The sequence below is a fragment of the Sturnira hondurensis genome, unplaced genomic scaffold (assembly GCF_014824575.4).
Source record: "Sturnira hondurensis isolate 20B ecotype Veracruz unplaced genomic scaffold, ASM1482457v3 Scaffold0023456, whole genome shotgun sequence".
Lineage (NCBI taxonomy): Eukaryota > Metazoa > Chordata > Mammalia > Chiroptera > Phyllostomidae > Sturnira > Sturnira hondurensis.
Window position 1 is genome coordinate 1,108,262 of NW_028096087.1, and position 9,380 is coordinate 1,117,641.

Here is a 9,380-nt window from a genome sequence, read left to right on the forward strand (position 1 = left end):
GAAAGCCGGCTGGTATGGCCGGGAGGAGTCTAGGCGCCTGCCCCACCCCGGCACCGCCCCTTCCCGGCGCCCTGGAAGCAAATCCCGGCCGAGAGGGCGGTTGGGCGGCGTTAAGTTGGCAGCCGCTAGCGTCCAGATGCTCGACTTCTCTAGTCTCTGTCCTCCGGTCCACCGCCCCACCGCCCCACCCTCCCCACCATGGATGATGATGTGTGTGGAGGCCTCGGGTGCCCGAAGCTGCGCTGGCTACTCCTTGGAACAGGGCTACGGCCGTTCTTCGTTTTTCTTTCTTTAAAGCTTTTAAGAGGATGCGGCCCTTGATTTGGGAGTTCTCGCGTCTGCATCGAGCTTTGCGGAGGACTTGATGGTGGCCCCTGGACTATTTCAGCGTGCAGTCAGCTGTAGCCTTTTAAGTCTCACGGAGGTTTTTGGGAGGTAAAGGCAGGTATGTAACACTAAATATCCTGTTACCTTTAAAACGCTGCTATTCTCTTGTGCTGGGTTGTCTGAACCCAAACCGCTAAAATGAAGTCACCCGCTTCCAAATACTCAGGGAAGGAGTTGTGAGGAGAGGCAGGAGGAAAAATGCTTTTGAAAGAAAAACAATGGGTGCCGTGCTCTTAATTAACATATGAGAAACCGAGGCCTAGAAAGATGAAGTCACAGGTAGTAAAAGAAAACAAAAGATGGCATGGCCATGTGCGTACATGTTGCCACAGACTTTAACCCTAATTCGTTTAATTCTTGACATCCAACCTTTGTTTTTAACATGCGCTGCCCCTCTTGATCATGTTTGTACATTAATAAATGTACAAACCTAATAATGTTACATTTTTTAAAAGCTCCGTGAACCAACTATTTTTTTGCCTATTCGGTGTCCTTGGAAGATAAATGGCAGCAAAACGCTGATGCTCACAAGATGACCAAAGGAAGTTCTGAAGAATGTAGCTGGAGAGAAGTGGGGAGATAGCAACAAGGCAAATAAGGCTCTTTATTAAGGCAGTCTTAAACCCTTGCCTCCCGGGAAACAGGGACTGGGCCACAACTACAAGTCAATGAGAGTGCACATCCAGATTTTCAGGGTTACAATGCTGTTTTGTAGTTTCCGTGCCACAAGTACCCAATTACTAAACCATGTATGTATGGCATATTCACTTTAGGGACATTAAATAATTTTTATTTAATCATAAAATTTACAATTAATCATATGGTTTGAAGGGGTTAAGAGGGGACAGACAGCAGGGCTGTCTCAAGCTTCCTCTTCCTCAGGGTTACTGGGCAGTATTAATTGGGAACAACACCTGGAGACATGAAGATGTGACTAAGGGCCAGGGTAGCCACAAACTCATGCCAAAGGTGGGACAACCAATGGTCTACAGGGACTTTTCTGTTCCCCCACCACCTCTACCCACTCTTTGACATTCCCACTGTATTTTCCTTAGAAATGTACTTGTTGGGCTTGTTCATTAGTATGATTTTGGGTCAGCAGGCTTAGGGAAGAAAGATAAGTGCTAAAGCATCACCAGTGATTTATGTGAGTGCCAATCACAACACCCTTCCACACACAAAGACACACACTTCACATTTCTCCGGGCAGAGATGCCTCCTATTTGTCACTCAGCGACACTTTAAGAAAGGTGGCATGTATTGAACACCTGCTAGAAACCAGGTGTTGTACTGAGTATTTTTTACATCTAAGCCTATGCTGTTATCTCACATTTTACAAATAAAATTTGTAAATTTTTACTTTAATTCCAATAAGTAAACCTATCTAAGATAAGAAATGGCCTAAGTGGGGGTGTTGATCCTTGGTTCTGACTATGGTCTATAAGGTCCCTTCTCAGTTGCATCCAGCCCAACCTCCCGCCCCCACCTCGAGGTATCAATGAATGGGACATGGGGCAGGGGCCAGATTGAAATAATGAGAGAAGAAATCAGAAGTTTCCAGTGGAAATAAGAAGCTCAGGTAGACAGATAGTAGTATTGCCCTGGCCAGGTGGCTCAGTCAATTAGAGCGTTGTCCTGTGTACCAAAAGTTGTGAGTTCGATTCCCGATCAGAACACGTACCTGAGTTTCAATTCAATCCCGGTTGGGGCTCATATGAGAGGCAGTCAGTTGATGTTTCTTTCACACATCAATATCTCTCTCAGATCACTAAAACATATCTTCAGGTGAGAATTAAAAAAAAAAAGGACTCTAGTCCTGCTTCCCTCCTCTTCCCTTTTCTATTCTTTTGCTGAATTAAGCAGTGAGTGACCTCTTAGGACTAGTTCTAGACTTGGAGAAGAGAGAAGAGAAGGGAGCCTTGTTATTTCTATGGAGCCTAACCCTTCTGACTAAACTAAGTAGCCAGTCAACAAGGAGAAGCATTATGTATAAATTTAGCCATCTCTGGTGATACAGCCATCTCTGATTGTATCACTTAGGAATCTAAATGTGGGGACACTACCTCAATAGGGTGAATCTATTGAGATTCAATAGATTAGGGCTGCAAGGGAGGGCAAGGTGAGCACTACAATCCAAGGCACTGTCCTCAAAACTTTTAGCTTTCGTATAAAACATCATCTGGATCTAATCAGAACCAGTCCTGTTCTTTGACCAGAAAAAATCATTTTACAATTCTTTTCCTTGATCTTTCTTTGTTACCATGGTGTAAGAATTTGGTCATTACACAGGTAAACATGGAACTTGTGTGAGCTCGTTAAGTCAGTGCCCTTCACATTTTTTAAGCAGCTTTTTCTCTCAACAAAATTTTCAATGGAACCAAAATATTTAAAACATAAATGATATTAGTGTTAAGTTAAATGAGTTATAAGATCTTATAAAAAACAAATCAGTGAATATAGGCTACCTTAATTAAATTAAGTAGAGCATAAGTACACTCTCCCTTTAGCTATACACATACCCATCCATGAAATAAGAATCTGTCATTCAAAAATGAGGAGAGGCTTAGGAACCTCCAGGACATCTTTAAACATTCCAACATCCGAATTATAGGGATACCAGAAGGGGAAGCAAAAGAGCAAGTGGAAAACTTATTTGAACAAATAATAAAGGAGAACTTCCACAATCTGGCAAAGGAATTAGACTTCCAGGAAGTCCAGGAAGCTCAGAGAGTCCCAGAGAAGTTGGACTCAAGAAGGAACACACCAAGGCACATCATAATTACATTAGCCAAGTTTAAAATGAAGGAGAGAATCCTAAGCAGCAAGAGATAAGGGGACAGTCACCTACAAAGGATTTCTCAAAAGAGACCTTGCAGGCAAGAAGGGGCTGGAAAGAAGTATTCCAAGTCCTGAAATCCAAAGACCTACAACCAAGATTGCTCTACCCAGCAAAGCTTTCATTTAGAATGGAAGGACAGATAAAGTGCTTCTCAGATAAGATCAAATTCAAGGAGTTCATCATCACCAAGCCCTTATTATATGAAATGTTAAAGGGACTTATCTAAGAAAAAGAAGATAAAAAATATGAACACTGAGAGGACAGCAAACTCACAGTTATTAACAATCACACCTAAAACGAAAGCAAACTAACAGGACAGTTAGACAGGAGCGGAACCATAGAAATGAAGATCACATGGAGGGTTGGCAACCCAGGAGTGGGAGGAGGAGAAGAGGGGAGAAGGTACAGAAAATAAGTAGCATAGATGGTAGGTAGAAAATAGACAGGGAGAGGGCAAGAATAGTACGGGAAATATAGAATCTAAAGAACTTGAGACATGTGGACATAAGGGCATAAACTAAAGGGCTGGGGAATGGTGGGGGAGGGTATGCAGGGTGGAGGGGAATGAAGGGGGGGAATTAGAACAACTATAATGGCATAATCAATAAAATATATTTTTAAAAAAAGAATCTGTCATTTGCAGAACACCTTGAAACACCTCCTAGAATACAGAAAACACTGAGTCAAGTTAGCCCAGGACCTGGACCATTAGTCAAAAGAAGGAAAAAAGCTAGTCTCAGGAAAAAAAAACTGCTCAGAGTGTATCTGCCCTTTCTTTGTCACCGGGTAGCCAGTTTTCTGTGCAGTTATTCAAATGTTTGTAAGGAAGCTGTGAAATAACCAGAACTCTCTGTTCTACCATCAATACTCTTGTCACTCAATGACCTCCCCTCAAATAAGGCCTCCGTTTGGTACTCTCGATGGTAAGCAGTCCATAGTAACCAACCATGGGGAACTATATACTTTGATAGCCACTTGATCTTGACCAATGTAGGTGATTTATTTATTTATAAAACATTTGAAAGGGTGCTAAGCCAGACACCATGGAGATACAAAAGTGGATACCATATAATTCTTAGAGAAACTCAAAGACCAGTAAATACTCAAACGAACAGGTTTGGAACATGTTCACTAATATGAGTACTTATAGTCATGTAGTGCTAAAATCTGAAGAATGTCAAGCCTGCTACCTGTAAATATATAACTTATCACCTGTGAATATACCTATGAAAGATTTATCCCATAAAGAATTTTACTCAGATAACCTGTCACATTGAAAATTCCCATAAGCAATTAAAGATGGCAGGTAGAATTCAACACCAATGACAAATCTTTTGAACCAGTATAACTGCCAGGAACATTGTGTTGAGAAAGATTCTGAGGTCATGTTCCAGCTGAACAGGGAAAAACACTGCCACGAGGAAAGGAGGAGGAGATAACACTTATGCCACATATTTCCTGTCCATGAGTAAAACCTTGGTTTATAGAATAAATAATGAAGCAGGGGATAGCCATAGGTTCGGGGTATCAAGGCAAAGGCCCACTTGGAAACTGATTCATCTACCTCACCACTGAGAATTCATCACCTGTCCTCAGGCTAAACAGCCTTAAGAAGTCTAAGCTATTTTGCCAGACTATCTTCTTCATCCATCTTCACTCACAGGAATGGTAAGTGTGATCTCTCAGAGCTGGGATGTACTTATGATAAGGTAAATTCCAACATCTCACAGGGTCAGGCAAAGGTCAGACTGGGGGAGGTTGCTACTTCCCTACCTGGTGTCCATTCTTCCATCTCCCTTAGTTCAGGTCTTCCACTCTGTGAGGAAGAACAATATGCCTGCCTCAGAGATGACAGCTGGCCAGATGGCTAAATTGGGCCAATGAGATAGGAACAGAATCTTCCAGGAAAGTGCTCTGAAGAGACTTCCTCTTTTCTGCTCTTTGCAGTGTGGATGTGATGGCTGCATTTTCAGCATGCGCTTTTGAGTACCCAGTGATCTTGGAGGTCACAGCCATGAACCAATGTCCCTGTACTCTTCTTTTACCTGACAGAAATAAAATATGTTGTCTAAGACACTGTTATTTTGAACTCCCAAGTTATATGCAGCCACACCTACTCTGACCTGGGATTTGATAATATTCTTTGATAGAATTTTCTGTATTCATGTTAACAAATTTCACTGATTGACCCCCTGATAATAGGGACTTTGACCTAGAACTGTGGGGTGTCATACATACTTGGTTCCTATAGGAGAATCAGGGTTGGAATGGGAAGATGCAGTCGGTAGGCAGGCTCTGGAGCCAGGGTAGGATTTTGGTGGCAAGGGGAAGTTTTTCCAAAAGACAGATAGTCCCTATGGAAATTATCAGTAAAACAATAAAATGCCTGATACACTATTTTAATATATCACTCCTTTATTATTCCCAGAACTGGAGACAAAGGTTCCTGAGAGCAAGAAACTCATTGAATAGACCCTCATATATATACTTAAGATCCACTTCATCCAGGAAATTGATTTTCTTGATCAAAAAACACATTATTTCTGGACCTCTCTTTATGACCCCACTGACTATTTGGAAAAGGGGTGAGAGGGTTATTTCTTCTGCCTTATATACTCTTCCCAACACACCAATCAAGTCTTTTAGTCCAGGATGCCTAGCATTAGTGATAACAGGATTTATTCTGTCTCCTGTGATTCAGGCACTTTCTCTTACGTTTATCTTAGTTATCTGGCCTCAGTTCAAACCCTGTTCCCAACATGACAAAACGCAACAGAATTTTAAAAGTAAAACAAGGATTGTTAATGAGTTCTGTCAACTTACTGCCTCTACCTCACATTTTTAACCTCCAAGGAACTCAAAACACTCTATTATAATTCAGCATTCAAGTAGTCCTGGAGTCCCCAAGAGCAGCTAGGTAAATCCTACTGCAGTGGGCAGTCCTGTCACTGTCCACTTAAAATCTGTAAATAGCCTCTTGCTGGTTTTAGAATGTCACTTTGCCTGGCATTTAAGGTGGGTTTTCCTGCCCTGCCACCCTGAGAACCCCCGCCCTTGTATTTTTAGTCCAACTTCTCCTTCAAGGCCCAATACAAGCACTGATTTTTCTCAGTTCTTCAGGCTGGAGATCATTAACTCACATATACTTTATCTAAAACCACTTATCTCTCTCTACTTTTGTTGTTTTTATGCACTAATTTGTTTTATCTTCCACTCACCACAATGCCTGGATTCTAAAAGGCACCCAATGATTATTTATTATCTCACTAAGAGGTGAGCAAATACCTGAACATGTTCTTTTTACCCCCTCAGTCTGCTGGTATTTTTTTCCCTCCTTCCCTTTAACTCAGCAAGAGAAAGATAGAGAGTGAATTGGCAGTTTGGGGGCCCTGGGATGGGCAGGGAAGAGAGAATATGCTAGTAATGATTGTAGAAAGCTTGAGTTTTCAGTGATAATTCCCTTTTATTATATGTTGAAATTTTTGAGAAAATATTTTTCTCATTGTTCTTTGCATTGTGAAGCTCTTGATACTCAGAGATCTATTACAATAGTGTTTATCACCTTTAATGTTTTTTTTTAGAATTTAATTAACCAGGAAAACAGCACTTTTGAAATGGAGTTGTGTTTTACAGAGTGTAGTTCTGACTATATTAGGAAGAAAACCATTAAAATGAAATGAACTTTATTTAGGTGTCTATTTCAGAGGCAGAAGCCAGATTCCATAGCTTAGGTTGCCATGCTCTATGTTTGTTTGCTTTTTAACCTGAAGGTACTCAAATCCTCCAGAAAAAAACATACTCCATGTGTGTGCATATATGTGTCTGTGCATGTGCATGCATGAGACACATACATAGTAATAGACCACATTCAGCTAAAATATTCTGCCAATTTGTGCAAATCTGATTCTGAACCCCAGAGCAATGTAATGTGCCCACGTCTGTAGACATTTTTTATTGACACCACTGGAGAGGGGATCCTACTGCATTTAGTGTGTAGAAGCTAGAGATGCTGTTAAACATCCTACAATGCACAGAGCAGTATCCACAACTAGAATTATACAGCCCAAAATGGCAGTAGTGCCAAAGTTGAGAAACCCTGTCTAAATCTGCCAGTTATTCACTTCATAAATGGTCATTCATCCTATCAGAAAAAAAAAATTACACTCTATCAAGGATTCATTATCTAGTTTAGCTTCCCACTGGAAACTTTAAGAGGAAAATAACACTTGTTTTCAAAAGAAAAAAAATATTTCAAAAACACTTTAAGATTAACTTCCTATAGAAGGGCTTTTTAATCATTCTGGCTACAGATTATCCAAATCATTCTAGATATATATATTCACAGAAATCTGCCCAATTGCAGATACACAGGAGTATAACATTTTTCCCTAAACTAAATGTGAGTAAATCCATTAAAAGTTTAGAAGGCAAAGAGCCTTTGAGAACACTTGAGATGAAGTTCAAGGCACGAGAAAAAAAGTCTTTATTTAGAGTCAAAGATAATGGCATTTCCTTCATATTACCTCAGTAGTTTGTTAGTATTTTCCCCTTTTTGAAGGAAAAGAGGAGAATAATCAAATTTTCCTTTGATTATTTTGTAAATTTTCCATTTTTTCTTTTTTAATAATGTAATCATACCACATATAAAATGTAATAGCTTCCATTTTTTTCTGTAGTATCATAAGTACTTTCCCATACCAGTTAACATTTTTAGAAAACTAATGACTACACTATATATACCATACTTTAATTTTCCAATTAATGAACATTTCATCTGTCTCTTTTCAGTATAATAAAAAGCAATTGTGAGGTGAGCATTTATATATTCTGATCTTTTTCTGCATCTGCTTATTTCCATAACAGGAATTATTAAAATTGGAATTTCTGAGTCATTCTGAACACATAGGAACATTTAAAAATCTCTTGATAAGTGTTGCCATACAGTATTTTAGAAAGTTTATACCATATTACACAAATACTTGCTTATATATTGAAATTCCAAGCTCACAGAGGACCTTCTGGCCATTCTGTGATCTGTAATTGGATGGGTTTCTATTGATGCTCACAATAGAAAGATACATGTATATGTATCTTATATACATGCCTACATCACAGCATTTATCAATATGTAGTATTTTTACCCATACTTCTCCAAGTAAACACTGAAGTAGGAAGCAGAACTTGTCTTCTTTGTAGCCCTGGTACTGAGAATAGTAACCCCTAAGAGATAGTCCACTACTGAGAACGTGATACCTAACAGTCATCAAGGCACTCGCCAAAGCAGGCCTTGTCTCACTCTCAATTTCCCTTCAGTGGGCCAGAATAAAATTTTGCACACCTAACAGAGAGAAACTGCAAACAGAGGGCTGTACTAATCTGAATCCAGCCTTGACAACTCTTCAGGGTATTATTTTTCCATCCAGTTGGAAAATTTGCAGTTGATAACATCAGCAATGTATTAGTATTGATACTAACAAGTTGATACTTCTTGATAGTATCAGTTTATTCCAAAGCACTCAAGAGCCTGAGAAATGATCATTACAAACCTCAAAGAAACTTCTTCCTGTTGCTTAGTTATTATCCTTCTGCATTTCCTGGGGACTTTACCTTTGTGCAGTATGTGATACTAAGTTTTAATGAATGTTGAGCAGTTACTGTATGATAAATGCCAAGAAAAATAATGAGTGACATAAAGAAGTGAAGATCTGCCTTAATCCCAGCTCCATTTTTCACCTTTTATCAGCAGCCCCAGGGACTGAGGCTTTCTGTTTGAAGATGAGTTCAGTTCTATGACATCTGAATAGCTATTCTTGCTGTGGTACTGGGCAGAGAGACAGGTCAAAGCAGGCACCTCTTCAGTCCTGAGGATGGGTGCAAAGTCCTCTTTGCTTGGTATAAACACCTCTGTTCCTAACAGGATGCCTGTAATGTCCAGTTGGCCATCCCTTGGGAATAAGTCCTTAAAATCTCATTTTGTTTTATAAGAGTGGTATTTGGAATATTTACACATTAAAATGTTACAAGTTCTCTAATAGCATAGTACCAATTAGTATATCTAATTAGAGGGAGATCACCTCTCAAGGCACTAAAAGAATGGTAGAACATAGGATAGTATCTTCACTCATAAAACTGAGGGACTACAGAAAAAGGAACA

General features: G+C 39.8%; 1 long non-coding RNA gene across 1 annotated transcript; it reads left to right on the forward strand.

Moving 5' to 3' along the window:
• The first annotated feature begins 95 nt into the window (after positions 1–95).
• Positions 96–6,432, forward strand: LOC118981074 (uncharacterized). The gene is made up of 3 exons (XR_005065267.1): positions 96–445; positions 888–958; positions 5,028–6,432. It is a non-coding gene; the product is annotated as an uncharacterized LOC118981074 (long non-coding RNA).
• The last annotated feature ends 2,948 nt before the right edge of the window (positions 6,433–9,380 follow it).